Consider the following 8,386-nt stretch of genomic DNA (forward strand, 5'->3'; position numbering starts at 1 on the left):
CCCTGAGTTGAGCGATTTTCTTTTAGCCGACATTAGGGCTCCAATCCCTGAGTTGAGCGATTTTCTTTTAGCCGACATTAGGGCTCCAATCCCTGAGTTGAGCGATTTTCTTTTAGCCGACATTAGGGCTCCAATCCCTGAGTTGAGCGATTTTCTTTTAGCCGACATTAGGGCTCCAATCTCTGAGTTGAGCGATTCTTCTTTAACCGACATCAAGGCTCCAATCCCTGAGTTGAGCGATTTTCCCTTTTTAGCCAATATTAGGTCTCCAATCCCTGAGTTGACCGATTTTCTTTTAGCCGACATTAGGGCTCCAATCCCTGAGTTGAGCGATTTTCCTTTTAGCCGACATCAGGGCTCCAATCCCTGAGTTGAGCGATTTTTCTTTTAGCCGACATCAGGGCTCCAATCCCTGAGTTGAGCGATTTTTCTTTTAGCCGACATTAGGGCTCCAATCCCTGAGTTGAGCAATTTTCCTTTAACCGACATTAGGGCTCCAATCCCTGAGTTGAGCGATTTTTCTTTTAGCCGACATTAGGGCTCCAATCCTTGAGTTGAGCGATTCTCCTTTAGCCGACATTAGGGCTCCAATCCCTGAGTTGAGCGATTTTCCTTTTTTAGCCAATATAAGGGCTCCAATCCCTCAGTTGAGCGATTTTCTTTTAGCCGACATTAGGGCTCCAATCCCTGAGTTGAGCGAATTTTCTTTTAGCCGACATTAGGGTTCCAATCCCTGAGTTGAGCGATTTTTCTTTTAGCCGACATTAAGGCTCCAATCCATGAGTTGAGCGATTTTCTTTTAGCCAACATTAGGGCTCCAATCCCAGAGTTGAGCAATTTTCCTTTAGCCGACATTAGGGCTCCAATCCCTGAGTTGAGCGATTTTCTTTTAGCCGACATTAGGGCTCCAATCCCTGAGTTGAGCAATTTTCCTTTAGCCGACATTAGGGCTGCAATCCCTGAGTTGAACAATTTTTCCTTTAGCCGACATTAGGGCTCCAATCCCTGAGTTAAGCGATTTTCTTTTAGCCGACATTAGGGCTCCAATCCCTGAGTTGAGCGTTTTTCTTTTAGCCGACATTAGGGCTCCAATCCCTGAGTTGAGCGAATTTTCCTTTAGCTGACATTAGGGCTCCAATCTCTGAGTTGAGCGATTTTCCTTTAGCCGACATTACGGCTCCACTCCCTGAGTTGAGCAAGTTTTCTTTTAGCCGACATCAGGGCTCCAATCCCTGAGTTGAGCAATTTTCCTTTAGCCGAAATTAGGGCTCCAATCCCTAAGTTGAGCGATTTTTCTTTTAGCCGACATTAGGGCTCCAATCCCTGAGTTGAGCAATTTTCGTTTAGCCAACATTAGGGCTCCAATCCCTGAGTTGAGCAATTTTCCTTTAGCCGACATCAGGGCTCCAATCCGTGAGTTGAGCGATTTTCTTTTAGCCGACATTAGGGCTCCAATCCCTGAGTTGAGTGATTTTCTTTTAGCCAACATTAGGGCTCCAATCCCAGAGTTGAGCAATTTTCCTTTAGCCGACATTAGGGCTCCAATCCCTGAGTTGAGCGATTTTCTTTTAGCCGACATTAGGGCTCCAATCCCTGAGTTGAGCGATTTTCCTTTTAGCTGATATTAGGGCTCCAATCCCTGAGTTGAGCGAATTTTCTTTTAGCCGACATTAGGGCTCCAATCCCTGAGTTGAGCGATTTTTCTTTTAGCCGACATCAGGGCTCCAATCCCTGAGTTGAGCAATTTCCTTTAGCCGATATTAGGGCTCCAATCCCTGAGTTGAGCAATTTTCCTTTAACCGACATTAGGGCTCCAATCCCTGAGTTGAGCGATTTTTCTTTTAGCCGACATTAGGGCTCCAATCCTTGAGTTGAGCGATTCTCCTTTAGCCGACATTAGGGCTCCAATCCCTGAGTTGAGCGATTTTCCTTTTTTAGCCAATATTAGGGCTCCAATCCCTCAGTTGAGCGATTTTCTTTTAGCCGACATTAGGGCTCCAATCCCTGAGTTGAGCGAATTTTTTTTAGCCGACATTAGGGTTCCAATCCCTGAGTTGAGCGATTTTTCTTTTAGCCGACATTAAGGCTCCAATCCATGAGTTGAGCGATTTTCTTTTAGCCAACATTAGGGGTCCAATCCCAGAGTTGAGCAATTTTTCTTTAGCCGACATTAGGGCTCCAATCCTTGAGTTGAGCGATTTTCTTTTAGCCGACATTAGGGCTCCAATCCCTGAGTTGAGCGATTTTCTTTTAGCCGACATTAGGGCTCCAATCCCTGAGTTGAGCGAATTTTCCTTTAGCTGACATTAGGGCTCCAATCCCTGAGTTGAGCGATTTTCCTTTAGCCGACATTACGGCTCCACTCCCTGAGTTGAGCAAGTTTTCTTTTAGCCGACATCAGGGCTCCAATCCCTGAGTTGAGCAATTTTCCTTTAGCCGACATTAGGGCTCCAATCCCTGAGTTGAGCGATTTTTCTTTTAGCCGACATTAGGACTCCAATCCCTGAGTTGAGCGATTTTCTTTTTGCCAACATTAGGGCTCCAATCCCTGAGTTGAACAATTTTACTTTAGACGACATTAGGGCTCCAATCCCTGAGTTGAGCGATTTTCTTTTAGCCGACATTAGGGCTCCAATCCCTGAGTTGAGCGATTTTCCTTTTAGCCGACATTAGGGCTCCAATCCCTGAGTTGAGCGAATTTTCTTTTAGCCGACATTAGCGCTCCAATCCCTGAGTTGAGCGATTTTTCTTTTAGTCGACATCAGGGCTCCAATCCCTGAGTTGAGCGATTTTTCTTTTAGCCGACATTAGGGCTCCAATCCCTGAGTTGAGCAATTTTCCTTTAACCGACATTAGGGCTCCAATCCCTGAGTTGAGCGATTTTTCTTTTAGCCGACATTAGGGCTCCAATCCCTGAGTTGAGTGATTCTCCTTTAGCCGACATTAGGGCTCCAATCCCTGAGTTGAGCGATTTTCCTTTTTAGCCAATATTAGGGCTCCAATCCCTCAGTTGAGCGATTTTCTTTTAGCCGACATTAGGGCTCTAATCCCTGAGTTGAGCGAATTTTCTTTTAGCCGACATTAGGGCTCCAATCCCTGAGTTGAGCGATTTTTCTTTTAGCCGACATTAGGGCTCCAATCCCTGAGTTGAGCGATTTTCCTTTTAGCCGACATTAGGGCTCCAATCCCTGAGTTGAGCAATTTTCTTGAGCTGACATTAGGGCTCCAATCCCTGAGTTGAGCGACTTTCTTTTAGCCGACATTAGGGCTCCAATCCCTGAGTTGAGCAATTCTCCTTTAGCCGACATTAGGGCTCCAATCCCAGAGTTGAGCGATTTTCCCCTTTTAGCCAATATTAGGGCTCCAATCCCTGAGTTGAGCGATTTTCGTTTAGCCGACATTAGTGCTCCAATCCCTGAGTTGAGCGATTTTCCTTTTAGCCGACATTAGGGCTCCAATCCCTGAGTTGAGCGAATTTTCTTTTAGCCGACATTAGGGCTCCAATTCCTGAGTTGAGCGATTTTTATTTTAGCCAACATTAGGGCTCCTATCCCTGAGTTGAGCGATTTTCCTTTTAGTCGACATTAGGGCTCCAATCCCTGAGTTGAGCAATTTTCTTGAGCCGACATTAGGGCTACCATCCCTGAGTTGAGCGACTTTCTTTTAGCCGACATCAGGGCTCCAATCCCTGAGTTGAGCGATTTTTCTTTTAGCCGACATTAGGGATCCAATCCCTGAGTTGAGCAATTTTCCTTTAACCGACATTAGGGCTCCAATCCCTGAGTTGAGCGATTTTTCTTTTAGCCGACATTAGGGCTCCAATCCCTGAGTTGAACGATTCTCCTTTAGCCGACATTAGGGCTCCAATCCCTGAGTTGAGCGATTTTCCTTTTTTAGCCAATATTAGGGCTCCAATCCCTCAGTTGAGCAATTTTCTTTTAGCCGACATTAGGGCTCCAATCCCTGAGTTGAGCGAATTTTCTTTTAGCCGACATTAGGGTTCCAATCCCTGAGTTGAGCGATTTTTCTTTTAGCCGACATTAAGGCTCCAATCCATGAGTTGAGCGATTTTCTTTTAGCCAACATTAGGGCTCCAATCCCAGAGTTGAGCAATTTTCCTTTAGCCGACATTAGGGCTCCAATCCCTGAGTTGAGCTATTTTCTTTTAGCCGACATTAGGGCTCCAATCCCTGAGTTGAGCGATTTTCCTTTTAGCTGACATTAGGGCTCCAATCCCCGAGTTGAGCGAATTTTCTTTTAGCCGACATTAGGGCTCCAATCCCTGAGTTGAGCGATTTTTCTTTTAGACGACATCAGGGCTCCAATCCCTGAGTTGAGCAATTTTCCTTTAGCCGACATTAGGGCTCCAATCCCTGAGTTGAGCAATTTTCCTTTAACCGACATTAGGGCTCCAATCCCTGAGTTGAGCGATTTTCTTTTAGCCGACATTAGTGCTCCAATCCCTGAGTTGAGCGACTTTCTTTTAGCCGACATTAGGGCTCCAATCCCTGAGTTGAGCAATTCTCCTTTAGCCGACATTAGGGCTCCAATCCCAGAGTTGAGCGATTTTCCCCTTTTAGCCAATATTAGGGCTCCAATCCCTGAGTTGAGCGATTTTCGTTTAGCCGACATTAGTGCTCCAATCCCTGAGTTGAGCGATTTTCCTTTTAGCCGACATTAGGGCTCCAATCCCTGAGTTGAGCGAATTTTCTTTTAGCCGACATTAGGGCTCCAATTCCTGAGTTGAGCGATTTTTATTTTAGCCAACATTAGGGCTCCTATCCCTGAGTTGAGCGATTTTCCTTTTAGTCGACATTAGGGCTCCAATCCCTGAGTTGAGCAATTTTCTTGAGCCGACATTAGGGCTACCATCCCTGAGTTGAGCGACTTTCTTTTAGCCGACATCAGGGCTCCAATCCCTGAGTTGAGCGATTTTTCTTTTAGCCGACATTAGGGATCCAATCCCTGAGTTGAGCAATTTTCCTTTAACCGACATTAGGGCTCCAATCCCTGAGTTGAGCGATTTTTCTTTTAGCCGACATTAGGGCTCCAATCCCTGAGTTGAACGATTCTCCTTTAGCCGACATTAGGGCTCCAATCCCTGAGTTGAGCGATTTTCCTTTTTTAGCCAATATTAGGGCTCCAATCCCTCAGTTGAGCAATTTTCTTTTAGCCGACATTAGGGCTCCAATCCCTGAGTTGAGCGAATTTTCTTTTAGCCGACATTAGGGTTCCAATCCCTGAGTTGAGCGATTTTTCTTTTAGCCGACATTAAGGCTCCAATCCATGAGTTGAGCGATTTTCTTTTAGCCAACATTAGGGCTCCAATCCCAGAGTTGAGCAATTTTCCTTTAGCCGACATTAGGGCTCCAATCCCTGAGTTGAGCGATTTTCTTTTAGCCGACATTAGGGCTCCAATCCCTGAGTTGAGCGATTTTCCTTTTAGCTGACATTAGGGCTCCAATCCCCGAGTTGAGCGAATTTTCTTTTAGCCGACATTAGGGCTCCAATCCCTGAGTTGAGCGATTTTTCTTTTAGACGACATCAGGGCTCCAATCCCTGAGTTGAGCAATTTTCCTTTAGCCGACATTAGGGCTCCAATCCCTGAGTTGAGCAATTTTCCTTTAACCGACATTAGGGCTCCAATCCCTGAGTTGAGCGATTTTCTTTTAGCCGACATTAGTGCTCCAATCCCTGAGTTGAGCGATTTTCTTTTAGCCGACATTAGGGCTCCACTCCCTGAGTTGAGCAATTTTTCTTTTAGCCGACATCAGGGCTCCAATCCCTGAGTTGAGCGAATTTTCCTTTAGCTGACATTAGGGTTCCAATCCCTGAGTTGAGCGATTTTTCTTTTAGCCGACATTAAGGCTCCAATCCATGAGTTGAGCGATTTTCTTTTAGCCAACATTAGGGCTCCAATCCCAGAGTTGAGCAATTTTCCTTTAGCCGACATTAGGGCTCCAATCCCTGAGTTGAGCGATTTTCTTTTAGCCGACATTAGGGCTCCAATCCCTGAGTTGAGCGATTTTCCTTTTAGCCGACATTAGGGCTCCAATCCCTGAGTTGAGCGAATTTTCTTTTAGCCGACATTAGCGCTCCAATCCCTGAGTTGAGCGATTTTTCTTTTAGTCGACATCAGGGCTCCAATCCCTGAGTTGAGCGATTTTTCTTTTAGCCGACATTAGGGCTCCAATCCCTGAGTTGAGCAATTTTCCTTTAACCGACATTAGGGCTCCAATCCCTGAGTTGAGCGATTTTTCTTTTAGCCGACATTAGGGCTCCAATCCCTGAGTTGAGTGATTCTCCTTTAGCCGACATTAGGGCTCCAATCCCTGAGTTGAGCGATTTTCCTTTTTTAGCCAATATTAGGGCTCCAATCCCTCAGTTGAGCGATTTTCTTTTAGCCGACATTAGGGCTCTAATCCCTGAGTTGAGCGAATTTTCTTTTAGCCGACATTAGGGCTCCAATCCCTGAGTTGAGCGATTTTTCTTTTAGCCGACATTAGGGCTCCAATCCCTGAGTTGAGCGATTTTCCTTTTAGCCGACATTAGGGCTCCAATCCCTGAGTTGAGCAATTTTCTTGAGCTGACATTAGGGCTCCAATCCCTGAGTTGAGCGACTTTCTTTTAGCCGACATTAGGGCTCCAATCCCTGAGTTGAGCAATTTTCCTTTAGCCGACATTAGGTCTCCAATCCCTGAGTTGAGCAATTTTCCTTTAGCCGACATTAGGGCTCCAATCCCTGAGTTGAGCGATTTTTTTTAGCCGACATTAGGGCTCCAATCCCTGAGTTGAGCAATTTTCCTTTAACCGACATTAGGGCTCCAATCCCTGAGTTGAGGGATTTTTCTTTTAGCCGACATTAGGGCTCCAATCCCTGAGTTGAGCGATTTTCCTTTTTTAGCCAATATTAGGGCTCCAATTACTCAGTTGAGCGATTTTCTTTTAGCCGACATTAGGGCTCTAATCCCTGAGTTGAGCGAATTTTCTTTTAGCCGACATTAGGGCTCCAATCCCTGAGTTGAGCGATTTTTCTTTTAGCCGACATTAGGGCTCCAATCCCTGAGTTGAGCGATTTTCCTTTTAGCCGACATTAGGGCTCCAATCCCTGAGTTGAGCAATTTTCTTGAGCTGACATTAGGGCTCCAATCCCTGAGTTGAGCGACTTCTCCTTTAGCCGACATTTGGGCTCCAATCCCAGAGTTGAGCGATTTTCCCTTTTTAGCCAATATTAGGGCTCCAATCCCTGAGTTGAGCGATTTTCTTTTAGCCGACATTAGGGCTCCAATCCCTGAGTTGAGCGATTTTCCTTTTAGCCGACATTAGGGCTCCAATCCCTGAGTTGAGCGAATTTTCTTTTAGCCGACATTAGGGCTCCAATTCCTGAGTTGAGCGATTTTTATTTTAGCCAACATTAGGGCTCCTATCCCTGAGTTGAGCGATTTTCCTTTTAGTCGACATTAGGGCTCCAATCCCTGAGTTGAGCAATTTTCTTGAGCCGACATTAGGGCTCCAATCCCTGAGTTGAGCGACTTTCTTTTAGCCGACATCAGGGCTCCAATCCCTGAGTTGAGCGATTTTTCTTTTAGCCGACATTAGGGCTCCAATCCCTGAGTTGAGCAATTTTCCTTTAACCGACATTAGGGCTCCAATCCCTGAGTTGAGGGATTTTTCTTTTAGCCGACATTAGGGCTCCAATCCCTGAGTTGAGCGATTTTCCTTTTTTAGCCAATATTAGGGCTCCAATCCCTGAGTTGAGCGATTTTCTTTTAGCCGACATTAGGGCTCCAATCCCTGAGTTGAGCGATTTTCCTTTTAGCCGACATTAGGGCTCCAATCCCTGAGTTGAGCGAATTTTCTTTTAGCCGACATTAGGGCTCCAATTCCTGAGTTGAGCGATTTTTATTTTAGCCAACATTAGGGCTCCTATCCCTGAGTTGAGCGATTTTCCTTTTAGTCGACATTAGGGCTCCAATCCCTGAGTTGAGCAATTTTCTTGAGCCGACATTAGGGCTCCAATCCCTGAGTTGACCGACTTTCTTTTAGCCGACATCAGGGCTCCAATCCCTGAGTTGAGCGATTTTTCTTTTAGCCGACATTAGGGCTCCAATCCCTGAGTTGAGCAATTTTCCTTTAACCGACATTAGGGCTCCAATCCCTGAGTTGAGCGATTTTTCTTTTAGCCGACATTAGGGCTCCAATCCCTGAGTTGAGCGATTTTCCTTTAGCCGACATTAGGGCTCCAATCCCTGAGTTGAGCGATTTTCCTTTTTAGCCAATATTAGGGCTCCAATCCCTCAGTTGAGCAATTTTCTTTTAGCCGACATTAGGGCTCCAATCCCTGAGTTGAGCGAATTTTCTTTTAGCCGACATTAGGGTTCCAATC

This window comes from Nicotiana sylvestris, chromosome 9 (genome assembly GCF_000393655.2).
Source record: "Nicotiana sylvestris chromosome 9, ASM39365v2, whole genome shotgun sequence".
Taxonomy (NCBI): Eukaryota; Viridiplantae; Streptophyta; class Magnoliopsida; order Solanales; family Solanaceae; genus Nicotiana; species Nicotiana sylvestris.